Genomic DNA, 6,981 nt, shown 5'->3' with positions numbered 1-6,981 from the left:
TTTTTTTATGCAGAAATGCATCTACATACATGCATACATATGTATGTAGATATCTAGATGCTCTAGTAGCATTTTTGCATCAAATTGTCAAAAAATGTCGCTTAGGTTTTTTTTCAAGTTAGGGCTCGATATGTGGTACCTTATTTAGGAGCGTTTTAACACGTTCTTAACACTTACTTTCTGCCCTCCTTGATCCCACGCAAAAATGATAGCTCATCAGCATATTTATATTTCGTTTTTAAAAATTTTGTACCTGTAGTCAACTTTGAGCATCGTGCTATTCGCGTGTATGTGTCGCGTAGCGATTTCCAGCGTTTCTTGCACACCGCCTCTGAAAGTTGCGAACGCAAATGCATACGACTATAAACATATGGAAATGTACATATCTACATACATATATATGTATGTAAAGAATTCGATTGTATACGCAACCCTTACCTTTCGTATTTAACTGCTCTGCAATTTTCTGCCAAATTGCTGCCTTCCATGAATTGTTTCGATATTCTGGTGAACTACAATCATACAAACACTCGTACTTTTTCACAAGTTTGATAAGTCTTCTAGTAAAATCAGGATCCATTTCCCTTTTTTTAGCTTCGTTTAAAACGTCAAGCTGAAAATTATTTTAATGTAATTGAACAACTACGACGTCTTTCTATTTTGCGCTCGCATCGCCAACTGTTCGCCAACGTCCAGACGTCTCGTTTGTGACGAGTTGACGTCGCGTTGTCGAAGACGCTTCCACGCTCTTGCGATTTTTCGCTCTTCGTTTGTATTCTCTTCAAATGTGTTAAGTGCACGGTTTGTGCGCTTTTTGTGTGCGTGTGTGGATAGGTGCGCTTGAATTCGGAAAATACCCTGTAGGGAAAATCTCTAGTTCTGAACTGGGGCGCTTCTAGTACATTTAGATCCAGTACTGGTTCGCGATAAATCTCTTTTGCATGCAAGCAACTGTCGAATTTAACATGGCGATGTCCTAGGAAGTGTCAATTGCCCCCCGCTGCATCCCTTTTTCGATAGTTCTGAACTAGTCCTAAATTCTATAGTTCCGAACCAGTTCTAAAATCGACAGACGAAAGAAAAAAGCATCATGATTTTTCAATCTTTTTGGTTCTTCCATGTGTGCGATTTTAAGTTATTTTGGAAGAAATGTGTTTTCAATTTGAAATTAAATTTGTTTGAATGATTGTAAGAAATGTACGTTTACATACCCTTTAGCTGTAGCTGAGTTTGCAGAGGTGCTCGCTGTTATTTCTTAGATTCCAGACGGTCCCAAGATGTTGAAATGTTAACAAAAAATTTTAGTTTTGTATTATCGAGCTATGAAAAAGCATGTGCGAAGCACAGAATAGAAGCGTATTTGAACGAAAAAGCCGCCGAACACATATCTATGTAAAGTAAACAAGCCCCCGCTGCATCCCTTATTCGATAGTTCCGAAATAGTTCTAAATTCGACAAATAGGATCTAGTTCGTTCTGCATCCGTTTTTCTATAGTTCCGAACCATTTCTAAATTCGTCACTTTAGATATAGATAGTGAAAAAAACTGAAAAAATAGTTTCTTAAAAGTACCACTTTTCGCCGATTTTGGACTGGTGGGGATCTAGTTCCTTTTTGGCGATAAAGACCTAGTACGGAACTAGAAATTTGATTCACCAGTCCGCGGTTTCCCTGCAGAGTATGTACATACATATATACATACATATGTACATATATATATATATTATTATTATTATCTATAGATACGTGTACAGCAGAGTCTCGAATCGTTTGCAGCAAGGCGAATTTAAACAAGGTGGTGTTTTTAGATCAGCTGATTTATTCGCCTTACATGTATTTTGTTTTTGCTTTCACTGAATTGACAGCACACCCATCAAAACCAAAAAAACAACCCAACAAACACCAAAACAAATTTTTCTCCAACCGTGGAGAAACTCATAATTGTCAAGTTGATATCCAACAGCATTCTTCAACTCATCTCTAGCCGACGCGCAGATACATAAAAAGTGATACAGAAACGAATTTTTAATTATCAAGTGAAAAACTAAAGCTAAATAAAGAGTAAAACTACCAACGGAAAGTAATTTAATGAAAATAAAACGCGAAGTGAATCAAGTGGCAGAGTTACTCTAGGAGTGTATTCTGTAAAGTGAATTACTGTTATACGATTATTATTGATTATTTACATATAACAAAAGGAGTAATAAAATAAAAAATATTTAAATTCATCTATGTATGCCGTTTCAATCAAAAGGGTATAAGTTATTAGTAGAGTCCATTGGAGAATCACATTTGAGTCTAAGTTGAGAACTAGCATTTTCTCAACTTGAGAAACAGTCCTATTTTTATACAAAGAAAAATGCTCTTTTTGTTGAGAACGCTGTGATGTCCCAGTTCAGGAACTGTTGGGAAACGACGTTGGAGATTTTAGAAATACCTGAGTTCCAAACTTAACCTCAAGTTGAGCTCAAACCTAAATGTTTGTTAAAGAAATACATGTAATCTTTGGGGCGAATTGAGATTTGACATAACAACCTCCATACAAAATACATGTGGTTGCTGTTGTTGTATTGTTGCTACCACCTTGTATAAATTCGGCTTGGTTTGCTGGAAGTAGGTTGATTTTTTGTTAAAGATTAAAAGATTAAACACACATATGTATTACGTAATTATCATAAACATGTACATTGTACATATGTATCGATGGGTGAGTGGAAGATCGACCTATCTCGGCAGCCAGTTCGAAAACGCTCTATCTCAAAAAACTTTTCAAGAACGCCCTATTTCAGAATTCGTTTCAAAAACGCCCTATCTCAGCTGCCGATTCAAAAACGGCCTATATCAGCATATTTTCAATACATTTTGAAGTGAGATAGGGCGTTTTTGAACCGAATTTTGAGATAGGGTGTTTTTCAATAAAATTCTGAAATAGGGCGTTCTTGAAAAGTTTTTTGAGATAGAGCGTTTTCGAACTGGCAGCCGAGATAGGTCGATCTTCCACTCAGCCATCGGTATGTAAATATGAAACATTAGGGTTTTACCAGACCATATTTTTTTTCCTTTTGGCCTCAATAGCATGCAAATATGTACACATATAAGGTCCATTCAATAACTTTTCCAGTAAGTACTTGTAGCGAGAGCGTAAAAGAAATATAGAGAGTCAAATTGAGAGCAAGAGAAACTTTACAGAAAAAGTTATTGAATGCAAAACTGGCAACTTAAGCCATTTTGCCACTTTCTGACGGCTAAGTTTTGGCGCACAATTTTCTTTTTAATGGGAAATAGTTTCCATCGTCATAAAAATAAAAAAATATACAATGGGTTTAAATTTTTCATCCATATTTTCATTTCATTGATTATGTTAAACAGTTTGTTTACATTTGAATTTCAAACATAACCTTACTTTTTGACTCCTGCCAATTCCCGCTAGTAAATTTTTTACTAAAATTGAATGCATTTGTAGTAAAAAAATTTTTTGATATTGAATGGGCCTACATATATATGCACTTACTCTCCACTCTCGGAAATATCGATGTCAATAACTTTCGATACAACTATGTTCACATTACAGCATAAATTACTTATTTAGTTTCAATCAAATTACTTCACATAAATTACATAAGTGCTTTCAGACTTGCTTTCATCGTTTCTATATAAATTTGATTAGCATGTGTAGATTAGAGTGTGTGCTTTGTACTTGATTTCAAAATAAATGGTTGCATACCTTTAGGCCCTAGGCTGATATATAAAACAAAAAACCGAAAATAAGGAAGCCCGTATTTTTTAATTTTTAACCAAGCCGCCGCAATTTTAAATACGTAACTTTCAACCTGAAGTAGTTTCAAACTAAAACCATTTTTAATCTCTATCGTCTGGAATTGTCGTACATATATCAAACAACAGGTAATTTGCTTAAGTTGAATTTGACGTTTTAAACAGCTGGCAACCATTTGATATACAGTTCAGAAATAGGGTCTTTTCAAACCCATTTCGATTGGTATCCTTCTTTTAATAATCCATTTAACTTATTAAATAAAAAATGTATTTAACTTTTTAAACTGGTGGCAACCATTTAAAATAGCTACAAAATCATGATGAAAACATAACAAGGTAAAATCGCGTAAAACTCTTTGATAGATGCTGTGGTCACTGAAAATAGTGGAATTTACTTCCTGGATGTTCCCGGAGGGACTGAAAAAAACATTCTTAATTTCACTGCTTCTGGCCAGGATACGATCGCAGAATGAAGTTGCCCTAGCATTAGCGTCATCTGGAATAGCAGCGACTTTGTTAGAAGCACATTCTGCCTTGAAATTGTCGAAAATAGCGTAATGGCGAAGATTCTGCAGGTATGCAAATTCTTCGTTTGAGACGAATGCACGATGGCCGACAGGAGGTCACTGGAGGCACTGGACAGAACTGTGATCGATCTTCGTAACAACCAAAACATATTCGGTGGAGCCATGATTCTGTTGTCCGGCAATTTTCGTCAGACACTTCCAGTTATTAAATACACGACCAACTGCAGCTGACGAACTAAATGTGTCCTTAAAATCATCCAATTTGTGGCGTCCTGTGAAGACTCTCCCATGGAGATTAGCCTGTAGGTGTTTCTGCAAAAAATATCAAAGTGTGGAGGCGTTTTCGAAGCAATTGTTGAATATTGGGCATGGGAAATAAAAAATGTACATATAATATTTACATACATACTGTGATCGAAAAAATTTTTGTCGCCCCAAATTTTGACAAGCTTTCAGAATATTTTTTTTTAGTTATTTAATTTCAGTTTTTTTTTTATAAAAACATAGTTCATTCTCCGATAAAAACCGTATAAATCCAAGTTTAAAACTGTCTGCTATATTGATACATTTAGCAAACTGTTTCATTCACTATAGGAAAGCAAATGCGAAAAAAGAAAATTCTAAAAAATCAACGGTTATTTGCATAATTGGCAGGGTTGCAAAATCAGTACTTTTAGTTGCAGTTGTATTTTTTATGCAACTTTTTTAACTCATTATGAAATTAGTGAAGCAAAAAAGAAAAAAGTTAGTCACACCTAATTCCTCACAAAACAAAAAAAAACCAGTTCATCCCCCGGTTCCCCACGTAAACCGAAATTCCTCACAAAAAACGGTCCATTCCCCGATTCCCCACGCAAACTGAAATTCCCCGCAAATCAGGAAATCATCTTACCCTACTCAAATTGGGACCAAAATTTATATGGGACATCTTCGAAGTTATTAGTATCGATTTTGGGTATTAGATGAAAAAAATATTAATTTTAATTTTTTGAGTCTCCATAGAGGAATATGAACTTTGACCCCTATGCGACACGCCTAAACCGTCTCCGATCGGGACCAAAATTTTTGTGTGATATCTTTGACTATATTAGCATCGATGTGGGAGTTGACGTTTAGGAAATCTAATGTAATAATGTACTTAATGCATTTTAGGACCACCCTAATTTACATATGTATATATTTCATGGAAATTATCATTTAATAAAATTTCGAAAAAAATTTTATTTCTGAAGTGAAAACACCGCCATTGGTTTTGAATTGCTACATGGTTGAACCGTTTTTGGTGCATTGTCGAGCGCAAATAATTTTTCACCCTACACAAAACAGAAAAGCTCTTCTCTTTAGAGCATGATGACTCTGGAATCTAATCTAATGAAGCGTACATACATATGTATTTATTCACGAACAAGTTCCACACAAAATTCGTTTTCACGCAAAAAATTGCACAACATCTTTCACAGATCCTGGATTTTGCTCTGTGCACCACGTTATGCACAGAGATATATGTATCTTTAAAATAAATTTTCTCCGTTTGGCAACTTTGCTATTCTGCGTTCCGTTTCCTTTCGATTAACCTTCGAAATTTACGATTATACCTATTCTACATTTCGATCGTAGTTCCGTTTTTCTAAGCTCCAAATTTGTTGACGGAGAGCGTTTCGATTGCTATTTTCGTGGGTTTAAATAATAAAATTTTATAAAAAAAAATTAAGTAAAATATACTGTGCATGATTGTAACAGTGATTGTTTTCGCGCAATACGAAAAATTGGCTCAAATAATGGCAACCAAACGGGATATTGCGCGAGGTTCTCAAAGAGGAAGTCCAGGCATGAAATGCACCGAATACAATTTATTCTTTTTATATAAAACTAGCCAATGCCCGCTTGCTTCGCGGCACCTAATAAGATCGACCTAAGATAAACACTTTTTTAGTTTAAATTGCAACCAATAAAGAGCAGAATCCTCGTGATACATAGCCCAAGAATAGTGGCGCTGTGATACAATATCGAGTGCTAATCCCTTTCAATATTATAAATTTTTGGCGATGATCTTATTTCCACCTGTAAGATCTCTGCCAAGCGTGCGTAATATTCTTCCACGATCTTGCAACTGCAACATTGGTCCGATGTTCCATGTAAGCCATTAAAAGTCCTTATAAGGAAACTAAAGAGCACAGATTACCGTTTTCAGTTATAGGAGGGCCAAGAATCCTAAGATGCTCTTACACAATGTTGCGGTCTTTACATGCATACATACTTAAGCACAGAAGGCACGAAGTGACTTATGCCTGTTTCAAAATAAACGCCCCATGTATGAATCCAGCAAATAAAAATGTCCTAAAAAAATTATGTGTAACATTAAATTAATTTTTTATTTAAAATTACTTATATACATAAATTATACATAGAAATATACAAATGTATGTACATATGTATTTAACTTATTATCACTATTGTTGTTGTTGTCATTATTTGGTTTTACTTTGCCTCTTTTGGCGGCGATTTGCGATTTCCTCATAAACAATCGATGCCACCTTAAGTTCAATGGCATCCACATCACTTTCCAACAAACCAGCTGACAAAATTTTATGCGCCAAACATTCAAATACCATCACAGTAGAATTTTTCGCTGCCAGCGGATCAAAGCCGCGCGCTTCGACGGCGCTATCGCTACATTTTTG

This window comes from Rhagoletis pomonella, unplaced genomic scaffold, assembly GCF_013731165.1.
Source record: "Rhagoletis pomonella isolate Grant_MI unplaced genomic scaffold, Rhpom_1.0 Rhpom_scaffold_00011, whole genome shotgun sequence".
In the NCBI taxonomy this organism is placed as follows: Eukaryota; Metazoa; Arthropoda; class Insecta; order Diptera; family Tephritidae; genus Rhagoletis; species Rhagoletis pomonella.
Note: the sequence above shows the minus strand (reverse complement) of the source record.